The sequence below is a fragment of the Polyodon spathula genome, chromosome 18 (genome assembly GCF_017654505.1).
Source record: "Polyodon spathula isolate WHYD16114869_AA chromosome 18, ASM1765450v1, whole genome shotgun sequence".
NCBI classification, from domain to species: domain Eukaryota; kingdom Metazoa; phylum Chordata; class Actinopteri; order Acipenseriformes; family Polyodontidae; genus Polyodon; species Polyodon spathula.
In genome coordinates this window covers 18444024-18458960 of record NC_054551.1, presented here as the reverse complement: position 1 = coordinate 18458960, position 14937 = coordinate 18444024, and the positions used below count along the sequence as shown (strand labels likewise).

The window sequence follows — 14937 nt, the reverse complement described above, 5'->3', positions numbered from 1 at the left end:
TTGCACAAACATCTGGTGCTACACTAGATTAAAGGAACTTTCCCCAGTTTGAATCATCTGTTAACCATTAAATACCCAGTGCTTTCTTTGTGTGGATGATTGTGTGGACAGATTCAAGGTAAACAATTTGGCAAGGAGCAACGTTTATAGTCTATCAGATATTGAATTCGTTATTCAAGCGCACAATTAGGTTGCCTAACAGTGCATGGGAGTCCCTTTGTATTTTTAATTTTACTTATTTACATGACATTAAACAAATATGAATTACATGTAGGCCTACCTTAAATTACGTGTTCTATTATTATTATTTATTAATCCTAATCGCTTTTACAACAATTCATTACACTCAAGCTCCTCCTCATCTTCCTGAGCTTCCCCATGGCATTTAATAGAGACCCTTCATTTATTTACAATATTAGCGAGCAGACCCGGCGCGTTCTGCGTACAGGCAATTATTTGAGACATGTCAGTTATTTAAAATTTTACAGTATTATTGTTATATAATTTGCCGTGGTCCTTGGCTGACAGTGGTCCTTTTCTTTTGGTGTGTGTGTGCATGTTACAATATTTTAAGCTTTTCGGATTGTACAACAGTTATGAGCAAACGGAAGCAAATAAGTTTATTTGAAGCCTTCAAAAAGGACAAAACAGGGCTTTCTTCTGATGATCAGAAGAAGGATGAATCGGATAAAAATAATAATAAAAGTAGAAGAACCGAGGGGGGCTTAGGTCAGGCAGGGTGTCCTCAGCTCTCCGCACACAAGCAACCCCTGGACTGGCCGGGCACCTGCGGGCTTACCTGTAAGCTTCTTAGAGCTGCGTTTTCGTCTGAAGCTATAGCTCTGGGTTGGCTGCATGGCAGGCCTGCAGAGTGAAAAGAAGCGGTCGGCTGATGGCACACGTTTCAGAGGAGAATGTGTGTTTGTCTTCGTCGCCCCCAAGTCAGTGCAGGGGTGGTACCGTTGAGCTGAGTCTAAAATACAGTTATTGTGATATTTCAAATTGAGAGAAAAACAGGATAAAATAAATTTGCGACTACTGAATAAAAAAATTAAAAGAATTTGTGCTGCTGAATTTTACGTGTTTGTGATAACAAACAACAGTCCATAATTGCATCTTTAAATAAAGCCCACCAGGAATATGCAGAACACAGTAAGTCAGCTCTGAGAGCAATTGTAGATTTAATTGCGGTTTCTTAGAATACCATGTGAAAGCAGGTGAGGTTCTGAGAAGGTCCTTGCAGCAAGCACCTGGCAACGCGAAGTACTGCAGCCACAGAGTACAAAACAAAATTATTGATCTATGTGGAAAGCAAATTTGTGATGGCATTCTACTTCAATGCTAAATTGTTCTCATTGCTGGCAGATGAGAGTGCTGACATTAGCTGTACAGAACAAGTGTCCCTTATTCTTCAGTATGTGGATCATTCATCATCTGGACAGTCCACTGTGCGAGAGGACTTTGTGGCTTTTATTTCAACAAGTGATACAACAGGTGAGACACTTACCGCCCTGCTTCTGAACCACTTGAAGCTGTCCAATTTGAACCCCTCCAACCTAGTCGGACAAGGCTACAATGGTGTTGGAAGTATCAGTGGCAAAAGAGTGCAGGCGTGCATCAGAGATCAATACCCCTCAGCAGCGTATGTGGACTGCAGAAAGCACTCACTAAACCTCACAATACACACTCAATGAGAATCCCTTTGGTTTGCAACACACTGAATACCGTTCAAGAGATCATGGCTTTTGTGACTGCAGCTCCAAAACGAATGTAGTGTTTTTTGGATAAAAGTGACACTAAGCAGCGTCTACAGAAGTTTTGTGACACCTGTTGGTCTCAGCATGATGCGTGGTTCTCTCACTCACTCCACTCAGCAATGCTTTTCAGAACCTGACATGTGATCTTGTGAAAGCAAGCCAGCCAGTTAGTGTCACTGCTTGGGGACAAAAGAGTAGACAGCACCTATAACAACCTGTGGGGAAAATGCCTGTTAACTGGCTGCAAAAATTGAAATAATTGTCTCAATGCCTCATATAGCTAGACTTCAAACCCAGAGATCGAATTTCCCAGCTTTAATGCCACAGGAATATCGGCACTTTAACCTATTTCTTCCATTTTTGGATCGTCTAACCACACAGGTTAGATGTTCTTTGCCTCGACTTAAAGCCCAATATCTCCTACTTAACAAGTGGCCAATGCTGACCCAAGCTATGTGGAGTGAGACCCAAGCTAAAGAGGAGTATGAGGCTATGATGCCCAGTGTACAAACGGCTTATGAGAGAGCTCTGGAGGCATTGCAATACTGCCAAGAGCAGCAGTGAAATATGCAAAATATTAGAGGACACTGTGATACTGTACCGTAACATCCACAACATCTTAAAAGTACTGCCTACCATGCTTGTGTCCACTGCTTCAGCTGAGCTCTCCTTCAGCCATTTGAGGCTTTTGAAAACGTACCTGCACTGCCCCATGTCAGAGACACGACTAACCGGACTGGCACTGGTGAATATTCACCACAAGCTGGCCATCGACAGTGAGAAAGTTCTGCAGGACTTTAAAGCAATGGGAACCTAAAAAATTCCTCTGCTCTTTCAGGTAAAAATAATAATTATTATTATTATTGAACCACTGTACTAAACTAAACTACTGTTTAAATAAATAAATAAATAAATAAATAAATAAATAATACATTTATATTTCAAATAGATTTATTTGTACTTTTTATTCTTGTAGTATTACCATTCAATATTTTATGTGATGTCGGAGTGATTCAGTTTTGCATACCATGTGAAATATTTCTGGGGGTGCCACTGGTTTAACCACAGGAAACCTGCAGAATCACTGTACATATTTACTGTGGTAAATTTATAACTGTTGAATCAATTGTGGTTAGATTTAATAAACTCCACTGTGTCCATATATTAGAACTCACCAGTGTATTTTGTGCCAGTTTGGCTGCAGGGCTTTGTGAGGGGTTGTCACAGTGATCTTGTGCCGTGAGCATGGTGAAAGAAAGAAAGAATGAACACCCATAAATCCAAAGGACTGAGTCAGGGTGCACTGCCACTGAAACCACATTCATATTTAATATGGGTGACTGAATTACAGAACATTGCTGAGGGATCAGTTACTGGAAATATGACAAGAAAACATAATGGCAGGCTGAGTTCTACAAGAAGCGCAGGTGTTGAATTTCATTGTGCCAAGGGAAACTGTACACCCCCGAGCGAGCGAGAATCTCACAGGGCACTGAAGGGGAGCTGCACTGGGGAGTCAGCTGACTTTTCTAGTAGGTTTTTGCACATTCAGTTGTGTGCTGTAGCTGTGTTCAATCAGAGTTCAATGAAAAATAGCTTCTAATTACGCTGTCCTCTTACATTTTATGATATTTCTAATTATCCTGCGTTTGTTATTGCAGTTACTGAAATCTTTTATTTAATTGCTTGTATTATATACTCTTTCACCATCGCCATATGTAACACAGGCGAGATCTGTGTCTGTTTAGAGTTAAGAGGCAGTGCTGTCTAGAATATCAAGTTTCCTGTGCTAGTTAGTGCTGGCTCTTACAGCTCTGCAGACACTATGCTGGCATAGCCTGTTACATACTGTATATCTATGAGTTAAAGAGCGGCTCCTGAAGTATCTTTACAAGGAGTATATTGAAAAATTTATTAAACACAACATTTGAATAATTAAGAATAACAACAACTCAGAATGGCTTCATATAATACAGTATAAAGACATTACAAATATTTATTTAAAAAAAATTGAAAGAGGCCCCAGTAACTAGCTAATTCTGCATTCGACTGCATTGTGGAAGGTAGTGGGTATCGGCATAGGAGCTCAATGGTTAGAGTGCTGGGCTGCACTGTGGAAAGCAGTGGGTTTGAGTAGCACAGTGATTAGAGTGCAGGGCTGCAGTGGATAGTTTTGGGCTGCATTGAGTTTAGTGGTTAGAATGCAGGGTTAGAAAGCCAACACACAACTCCCGTTATTTTTTTGACTAAATTGAGTAAATGAAAACTGAAAAATTAAACCCTGAAAGCCTGCCTGCAAACTCGGGTTTCCTTCTAAAACCGTGCCTCTAGTTAAAGTATATTAGGGATCGATAAGTCTGGAGGAATAGCTATACTGTTTGAAATGTCATTGCTGCTTGGTGATTGAGGAAAGCATGAGCATGCACACAAATAAGGGAATTAGCTGATCAGCTTGCAATCTGCCATGGAGCTAGTGCCACTGATGGGAGATATCTTGCTGGGTGCTTAATAAGAGAGAGGGGGTGCACACCACACTTAATCTAACAGCAATACACCTGCTCTGTTATAATGTTCAGCATGCTTGCAACTAATAATTGAATATCTAAAACTGCTGATATAACAGCACTAAAATCTATTTGATGTTATTAATCTATAATGATTGCTTAATTTGAGTTCTATGTCTCAAAAGTACTGGCCTGGGAGTTTTAAGCAAAGTCAAAGAAGACACTGCAGGAGTGAGAAGAATGTCACTCTCCATACCCAGGAGGTGCAAGACAATCTCAAAGCATGCAGAGATTTCTTAAACCTATTGTATTGGCAGATATCATGTTTTAAAATGTCCAACACTTCCTGGTTTCTTTCACCTGGAGGGTGACATTATCCCCACCCCTTCACTGGCTTCTTTCCTGTCAATAACCAACCACTGGCTTCTTTTCCTGTTGACTGATATCCTTTCAGCCAGTAACATGGCCTTGAAGGCACTGCTAGGGTGAAATGACCAACAAAGTAAAGCAATAACAAACTTCCTGGAAGAAAAGGCAAGCAAACTGGTAATTGATTATGATTAAGATTTATGAAATTATTTTGTTAGCTGCAAGTACCACCACTGAGAAAAAAAAGTCGATACATTTTATGAAAATCAAAGGTCTACAGTGTATGCGAGTCGCATTTCTATCTGTAAAAAAAAACTTTGCCCTTTAACTGCCGTCTCCTTGCTGACTTCTGTTTGTCCGCAAGAGTAATTTGCTTGTTTGAGTCCCAGTGGACTCAAGCTTTTGGTTTGTTGTATTTTTTTTATCAGCCTCGGGCAGAACAATTTGAATTTAGCTTCTCTCTGTTATCGAGCTTCTGAAGAGCTGATGTTTATCTGGAGTTCAATAAACTGTCTCACCCAGCAGTCTCTCGCAGACGTCTGCTTGCACAGTTCATGGGGCTCCCTGAACCAGGTTCCCATCCAACATGCTTTTTTCCCACCCATGTATTATTTTAACAACCTTATATTTACAAATGCCATGTTTTGGTGAAATTGGCAGTTTGAATTGGGAATCAGAAATTCTTCAACACTAATGCTACAACTCCAAGAACATAAGAACATATCTATGTAAAGTTATCTGGTTCCTATTAGCTGATTAATCTCAGAACTTTGTCAAGTTGGGTCTTAATAATTCAAATGATTCTGCTTCAACAACATGACTAGGTCAGCCAGTCTGTGTGAAGAAGTGTCTCCTTCCCTGTGTCCTAAATCTATCTCCACTTAATTTCCAGCTGGGTCCTCTGGTCCTGGTGTGAGTACTGCACTTAGAGTATTGGTTTGGGTTAATTATATTAACTCATTTTAAGATTTTAAAGACTGTAATAATTTCCCCTCTTAATTCTTCTTTCTTCCAGGCTAAATAGGTTGTTATTTCAGCCCATTTTTGTAGTTCAGTCCTTTAAACCCTGGTATTAGTCACGTCGCCCCTTCTTTGTACTCTCTCCAGGGCCACAATGTCCCTTTTATGCTGCGGTGACAGGAATTGAACACAGTATTCCAAGTGCGGTCTCAGCAATGCATTACACAGCCTCATCATAACCTCCTTGGATTTGTACTCTGGCTGTATACTCAAGCATTCTGTTTGCCTTTTAGATTGCTTCCCCACATTGTCTGGTTGCTGACAGTGATGAGTCTATTACAATACTGAGGTCGGTCTTGTGGTGTGCCTGTTCTGGTCCCCCTTATTCATTTGGTATTTGGATCTTACATTTGTTGACCTTAAATTGAATTTGCCGTGTTTTTGTCCGCTTCTGTAAGTGGTCTAAATCTTTTGGATTTCCTATGTGTCAGCCACTCCACCAAGCTTTGTGTCGTCTGCTAAGTTTGCTAATTGTTCCCTGATCTAAGTCGTTGATGTAGATAAGAAACATGAGTGGTGCAAGGACGGGGCCCTGCGGCACCCTTCTGAATACACTGCCACAGCTAGAAGTTTCTCCTATTATAAGTACTCTCTGCTTGCTGTGTTTTAACCAGTTCTGTATCCACTTGCATGTACTACCTTGTATTCACATGGATTGCAGTTTGAGGATTAGCCTTTCATGTGGCCCTTTGTCAAAAGCTTTTTGGAAGTCCAAGTTTATGATGTCACAAGCTCTTTTTGTGCCCATCATTGCAATGACTTCTTCGAAGAAGTCTGAGAGGTTTGTCGTAGTTGCTGTATAGATACTACTCTAGTGCCCCTCCTACGACTGATTCCATGATTGTACATGTTATGGAGGTGAGACTGATAGATCTCTAGTTTCCTGTTTCTCCATTTTTGAATATGGTTATTACATTTGCAACGCGCTAGTCAGCTGGGACATCTCCTATCTTGATTTTAAAACCTTCTCCTTATAAGGCTATTGATGATTCTGTCCATGCCTGTTTGCATGTTACTTATTCCCTAAAAAACAGCTCGTATTTTCATGTTCTCTTGGTAATTCCAAGAAATTGATTACAAACCTATGGTGCGAGTGCTTTCAGTTCTCAAGCTCCTTCACTTTACAACTCACTTCTAGGATTTCTTCAGAATGCTGAGTTACTCAGTATTTTTAAATCTAAGCTTAAAACAGATTTCTTTGACTATGCCTTTTCTCTTACGTTTTACCCTGTTTCAAGTTATATACCACATCTGGGGAAGATCTGAAATTTTGACTTATTTTTTCCATTTGGACCTAGGCAGATAACGTTAGTATAATTTTAAAGTAGGATTCAAGTGGCTTCCAGCAAAACATAATGAATTTATGGAAGTGTGGCAAAGTGCTCTGCCCCTGTGTGTATTTTGTGTTGTATGTTGTGTGTTAATGTTGGTGTATAGTCATTGGTACATGGGATATAAACGGGTCTGTGTAACACAAGTGTTTAAAATGTATATTTGTATTGGGCACGAGGCTTGCACAGCACTTCACATGCAAGTAAAATAATATACAAGCACGGGGAATTGTACTTTTATTAATTCACGTGCAGTTGTACCGAGACTCCAATTGAATGATTGATTAGCAATCGAGTCTTGGTACAGCTGCATAAAAGCTGCATGTTTTCACTCACATGGGGTTGTGTGTTCGGTGAGTGGAGAACGGGATTGAAGACAGAGGTTATAATAATAATAATAATAATAATAATAATAATAATAATAGTAATAATAGTTAAAGTATCAGCTCACCGTGTTTGTCTGTGTAGTCCGTTTTGTTTGTCTCTTTAATTTGGCGAAAGTGTCGTGTCCTGTGTTTTTGTTTGTTATAACCTTTTTATTAACTGTTCTGTTCATTCTTTAAATGCTGAGCGAAACCATTCGCTCAGCTCCATCCAACTCCACTTCTCTATTTTTTATTTCCTGGTTCCCGTTTCTGGTCTGAGGGCACCCACTGCAGCCGTCTTTGTGACAGGAAGTAAATGACATAAGGCCCTATCCTTGGACCACTGGAGCTGGAGTAGATTGTAGATTGCACTTGATATTGCAGAATTTTCAAAATGACATGCTGGTTTCATGGTGCAGATGGAAACATAAGATTAGTAGCCAGTTAGTTCACTGCTAGAAGCCAGGTCACATCTGTAACTAAATATGCATTTGCTGCTTCTTTGCCTGAAAAATATACCAGTTATGTTTGAGTAAGAATCAATGGGAGGTCTCTGGATGGCTTTCATTAGTCATTAAAGTGGTGCTGTAAGCTCATTCACTGGGGGGGATGGCATGATAAATATAGCTAGGCCTTCTCTGTTATTATTATCCGGGTAGAAGGTTTCAGTCTGGGGCATTGTTAGGACGGTCTAGATGACAAATTAACCTGCTGAGGCAATAGGAAAGACATTCTTGGACAAACACTCTCATGTTACCATTTTAGGTGCATTGAGAAGGAATGTTTTTTTGTGTGTCACAGCTACTCTGTACTCTGTGTTGTGGGAAAAAAAAAAAAAAAACAAACAAAAAAACATTTACCATAAAGCACTGTACTGTAGGAAAGTGAAGGCACTGAGATTCTAGGACATCTTCCCCATTTAGCACTTCTGTTTGCTAGAATTATGGGACAAAAAGTAGGGGACCCTATAATGTGAGCCTGAAGTGACTGTTAGCACAGCTAATGAATGTTTTCCTCTCAGACTCCACAAGCATATACGAATTCCAGTATGTAAATCACAATATTCCAGGACACACTATTGACAGAAGATCAACATATTTGTCTTGTTTTTTTGTTTGATTTATTTATGCTTACATTATTTCTTCAAGGACACAAAGCAAGTCAACACAGTAAATATTAGAACATAAGAGCATAAGAACATAAAAAAGTTTACAAACGAGAGGAGGCCATTCGGCCCATCTTGCTCGTTCGGTTGATATTAGCTTATTGATCCCAAAATCTCATCAAGCAGCTTCTTGAAGGATCCCAGGGTGTCAGCTTCAACAACATTACTGGGGAGTTGATTCCAGACCCTCACAATTCTCTGTGTAAAAAAGTGCCTCCTATTTTCTGTTCTGAATGCCCCTTTGTCTAATCTCCATTTGTGACCCCTGGTCCTTGTTTCTTTTTTCAGGCTGAAAAAGTCCCTTGGGTCGACACTGTCAATACCTTTTAGAATTTTGAATGCTTGAATTAGGTCGCCACGTAGTCTTCTTTGTTCAAGACTGAACAGATTCAATTATTTTAGCCTGTCTGCATATGACATGCCTTTTAAGCCTGGAATAATTCTGGTCGCTCTTCTTTGCACTCTTTCTAGAGCAGCAATATCTTTTTTTATAGCGAGGTGACCAGAACTGCACACAATATTCAAGATGAGGTCTTACTAGTGCATTGTACAGTTTTAACATTACTTCCCTTGATTTAAATTCAACACTTTTCACAATGTATCCGAGCATCTTGTTAGCCTTTTTTATAGCTTCCCCACATTGTCTAGATGAAGACATTTCTGAGTCAACAAAAACTCCTAGGTCGTTTTCATAGATTCCTTCTCCAATTTCAATATCTCCCATATGATATTTATAATGTACATTTTTATTTCCTGCGTGCAGTACCTTACACTTTTCTCTATTAAATGTAATTTGCCATGTGTCTGCCCAGTTCTGAATCTTGTCTAGATCATATTGTATTACAAATTACCCTTATATAAATGTTGTTAGCTCTTATAACTGACCTTTGTCTTGGTCATGCTGTATCCAACTCATGGTGTACAGTGAAAAAGACCAAAAACTTAAGTGGGGAGAAATGAAAAAATAAATAAATAAAAACCTAATCCTGTTGAGCAGAGATCCTTAGAAATCGTAAAATCTCAAAAAAATGAATCTCATTGAGACAAACTGGTGTGAAATCTTACAAAAATAAGTTATAAGAACTCTATTATTTTCACGCGTCGTAGAATGTATTGTCTAAGTTGTGTCTAGCTACAATAGGACACTGTTACTTTCATGTTGTGAGTGTCTTCTCCTGAAATTTCAACGAAACTTTAATCTCACATTAGTCTTTGTAGTTATTATTTTGTTATTTAAAAACAATTTAAACGTTATTTGGAAACAGCTGGACTTGTTGTACTTTATTTATTAAATGAGGTAAGAATGCCACATCCAGAATGAAAGACAGGGACATTGTCATTGTCATTAGGTCATATATATATATGCTATGACAGTGGTGTATTTTTTCCTACAATGCAGTCAATAAATAATAGAATGAGAGCTACATTGCAGTATTACAGAGGAAAGCAATATAGACTCAACATGTGTTCCTAGTAGACAAAACACCAGAGCGCAACAGATAACAACCCCCGTCGGTCTTTTTTGTAATCTGTCTGGAAGGAACAGTACACCACTTTTTTATGCCAATGTATTACAGTGTTTATAATTGATGCAGGTCTGCACTTTTATAAAATGGCTTTCTTATCTCTGTGGATTTTAATGTAACTTTAAAATTGCTGTTTTTGTATTATTATGTGTATACTGTTTTTTAAATATGTTATTATACAAATTTACTTTGGTTTGTTCATTTTTTCTGCTATGTACTGTACAGTGATTTGTGATACTTTTGTATAAAAAAAGCACTATATGAATAAAATAAAATAAAATAAAATAAATAACTATTTCAACACCTGTATTTTATAATACCAGATGCCAGTGGGCCGCCTGGGGGGAGGGAGGGCTAGGTCGGCCAGGGTGTCCTCGGCTCACCATGCACCAGCGACCCGTGTGGTCTGGCCGGGCACCTGGGGATTTGCTTGTAAGTTTCCAGGGCTCCGTTGTCCTCTGACGCTGTACCTCTGGGTGGCTGCATGGTGAGTCTGCAGTATGTAAAGAAGCAGACGGATGACAGCATGTGTTTATCTTCGCCCTTCCCGAGCGCAGGGTGGTAGCGGTGGGCTGAGCCTAAAAATAATTGGACATTACTAAATTGGGGAGAAAATACAAATAAATGGCGACCGCTAAATTAAAAAAAATAAAATAAAATGCAGCAGCTAGATTAATTATGAATACAGGTGCAATATTCATGACAATCCAGAAATGGAAGATGAAGCGCTTCAGTTAGTTTTTACTTCTGCTTTACTTTTAAGAAGAAAACATCGTAAACATGTTTATTTGCCAGAAATCCACTTAAATGACTCAATTTCTGCAAAAATACTTCTCGGGTCAATTGGACGCTGACAGTGTGTTGATCGGGCTATAATCTCGTGACCGGTTTTCAGTCAGTGGTTTTCCCCAAGCCTTTTCTGCCGGGTGCAAAAAGCGGCAAAGTGGCTGTCGCCGCCCGGATAAATAAATCCGATCTGCCCGCCTTGCACATGCTACTGTGCCTTTAACAGTAAGGATTGATTGCACTTCTAGCAGACTAGATCACTTGCGCATTGCTGCTTGAAAAAAAAAAGTCTTGGAACCACATGACAGCTGTGTTACGTCTTGACACAACATTTAACCAATCAGAGTGTTGAAGGGGCAGGTTTTCTGCATTAAGCACTTCGAGAGGCTGAAACATTAAAAATGACTGCTAAAAAAATAACCAATTATTTTCAAAGCAAAAATATTTGCGGCGGCTACTTTATTAAAAAAAAATATTAAGATTATTTTCTGGTATTATCATTCAGTCCATTTTTTGTCGTATTATTGTACTGAAGGTGATATATAGTACATAGTAGCTGTAAATATGCACCAAAAAAAGAAAGAGCATATTCCTCTTGTTGTGATGTTGTAACAATATGCACCCAGGTGCTTGTGAGAGATATTGGTGGTTCATTTAAAGAGGCTGTACGACTTTAACAAGAAAGGCATGATAGGATATCAGCTGTTGTCAGCTGACATACAAATGCTTAAGTGCAGAGGTGCTGGATTATTACACTGTGGTTTCATATAAGAGTTATGATGGTGACCAAACGTGTGTATGTAATGTTGTGTTAAAAAAAAAAAAAATGGTTTAAATGAACAGTTTCATTCAAAACATGTAGAATAGCGAGAAACAAAAATAGACATGCATTAACAGAATGCCCTGAAAACTTCACATAAAGAAAATAACTTAAACGAAGCAATAAGCTCAATAATTAAGCTAAAAAGGAAGTGAAAAGGTTACCTTTTTTTTTTTTTTAACTCCGATAACCCTACATTATCTTTCCCCAGTCAAATAGTCGAGTTCCTAATAATTTACCATAATAAAAACAGTAATGAAAAACAAAATGTAGAACATAAAAAAGCACAACCAGATATAGTCAACGAAAGACAACACATTATTCAAATTCTTTGTTGTATTATATGTTTAAGGTAAGGCAAGTTTATTTTTCTGTTAAAAGTGCTCCCGGCTATAATGTTCTGCGCCCGGCTACAGAACTCCTGGGGAGAACCCTGCAGTCGAGCAACCGGCCTTCACCCAAATATACAAGAAAATGAACAACGAAATAAGCATTTGTTTGTGATAGTCACTGTAATTGTTAATTATATACAAGTAGGTATTAAAAAAAGGTAGTAGGTTAAAAAAACTGTTTCTATGACCTGATGCGGTCCAGTCCAGTCTTCTTAATCATGACTCTTCACTAGAAATTAAAACTCCCACTCATTTGTACAGCCTCTTGCTGCACGCATTTCCATTCATAATGCAGTTTGATTGGTAGCATCTCTAGTCAGTCATACTGCGCACGGCTGAAAAAGCAGTTTGATTGATAGTATGAGGATGTGTATGCTGACATGTACACTGAAGAAAGCGCATTCGCTTCTACAACCCCGCCCGCAAGTATTTTTAATGTAAAGCACGTGAAGGTAAAGCTAATTCAGTGGTGTTGATAACTGTCTTGCTTATGTTGCAAAAAACAGACTTTCCCTACAAAATGTAAGAACAAGAAATATCTGGCAAGATAGAAATCTTCCTGCAGCAAACAGATTTCTAGGAAGTCCAGGAACTTGCTTTACCTGCTTAGTCGTTGCACCTCCTTGGTGTCTTCTGGGTCCTGTTACTGGCTGAAAGTGTGTCAGTTAATAGGGGTAGCAGCTGACTGGTTATTGAATACAGAAATCAGTGCCCAATTTTTTACTGCAACACATCTTTGATTGTTGGCTTGCTTCAGTTAAGATTTTCTTACAGCAGTGCTACAGTTTGTTGACGTGATTTCCTACACATGTATACATTCCTCTTATATGAAGTGCTTGCAGGTTTATTACCTGCTTGTGAGTATGCAGAAAATGTAGGCATTAGGGCTCCGTTACCTAAGTACCCAGCTCAGAAGGACATTCTTTATTATAGGGAATGCGCCAAAGCCTGCAACACTGAGGATAGTTACATGAAGCCATGTATCATTTCTGGCTGCTCATGTTCGTGTCTCTGGCTCAGTTTCTCTGCGGCTCAGAGTACAGACGCTTCATATTATTGCATGCTGATTTTCTGTGACCTTGAATAGTGCAATCTTTCAGCCATTCTAAATAAGGTTTATTTTAGAAATATATTGAACTCCAATTTTCATTAAATAAATAGTGAGAAATACACATTTATTTCAGTACAGTTCAGTTTACAAATCACACCAAACAATAACATTTTAAAGTGCTTGTCCAGTCACTAGGATCCAACATCATCAAGGCAACCCATTCTATACCCTTACCACACTGTGTAAAGAAGTGTCTCCTAACCTCTCTGTCCTGCGAAAGTCTGCGCTTCATTTCCATCGGTGTCCTCTGATCCTGTGCTATATCTGACTCATTCCCTCACAGATGGCCTGCAAGTTGTAAACCAGAGCTTTGGATTCTGCTGTCTTGCTTTTCCAGCAGACTCTGTGTTGTCACCTCCTCCCAGAGGTTGTACTATTTCTGTTTCATTCACCCTGTCTTTGTTTTTTGAGACTCGACACTCTTCCTGGAAGGGGCATTTACAAATTGTGCTTAAAAGCAATTATTTGCCACTTTCACTATTTCAGGCTGTGACATTCCACAATTTGTGGGGATGTTCAAGCTGATACTTGAAAAATCCTCTGTGGTAATGGCGTCCCCTTCCTTGCGTGGCTCTCTAAAATTGTTGTACACAAAAAATTGCTGACATCCAGGTTTGACGGTCTACAGCAAACTCCTGGTGTATTTTTGTTATGTGTTACCTTGACCCAGATGGACTAGCAACCCATCTTGGTAGGTCCTCATTCTAATATTGTCTATGTGTGTCAGGATGCCCTACCTAAATCTCCTGGTACTGTATTTTTTCCTCAATACAGTTTGATATTCAAGAAACATTTATATACCAGACTGGTTTGTTGTCTCCGTAGGTTTTTTTAATCTAAAACTTTAAGTCTGAAAAAACATTCTTTTAAAAGGGTTCTTAAATGTAAATATTTCCACTACTCAGCAAAGTTAGTGAACGACTCCTGAAAGTACAGTGCAGCCATCTGAGATCCATTGCATTACAGTGGATTAACACCATCTAGTGGCCATTTTGGGAATATCAAGAATCATTTCACTTTATTAATAACCCCCAAAATGTATTTTTATCTTCTGTTGCCATGTTAACGGCTTATATAAGCTATAGGAAGTGTAGCTATTTCGGTGGAACCTTTGAATTGCCTCGTTGTGTTAACTCTGTTGACATCCTGTGAAAAGATATGTTACTGTGAGACGAGGTGGAACTGAGAAAGTGCCATCTGCTATTTTCTATTCTGTTTTGCTTCATGAACATCAGTTTATATTTTCCCCAATATTCCATGGTACCTTTGAACATTTTTGGGGTGATTTCAGCTATATTTAGTGTATAAACCAAACCATGGTCAAAATGAATGACTTGCCATCTTTCATTTCTAATTTTGTAAGTAAAGACAGATGGACAGACATCTCTCTAATTCTTTAGATTCTCATTCTCTGATACTCTCATGTTTCATTACAGTTGATTTAACTCTGTTAGCTGTGACATGCACACCTTCTGTGGGTTTGCTTTCAAGAAGGTGTGTAAGTTTTATTAAGTTCAGTCAAGGTTTAGATTAGATTAAATATTTTATGAAACTGCTGCAATTTAGTATTTGGGGCTTCTTCATAAAACAGCATTAAATAGTCATACCTTAAATGTTTATAGCAGCTACAATTGATAGTATATAATTTATTGGACGTGTAATAGAAAGGTAGGATTGAGGCGCTGCAACAGCAGTTTAAATGCAAACGCCAAGGCAAGAATGTAGAAGAGCGACCGTACAGCTTAAACGTATTTGTTTAAAATTTAATTTAGTGGATTATAAGTAAATGCA

At 38.7% G+C, this 14937-nt stretch overlaps 1 protein-coding gene across 2 annotated transcripts in view; it reads left to right on the top strand.

The window, feature by feature from the left end:
- The window catches only part of rabgap1l (RAB GTPase activating protein 1-like), a 378634-nt gene that overhangs the window by 282891 nt on the left and 80806 nt on the right, over window positions 1-14937 (top strand). The gene's annotated exons all lie outside the window — the stretch shown is intronic.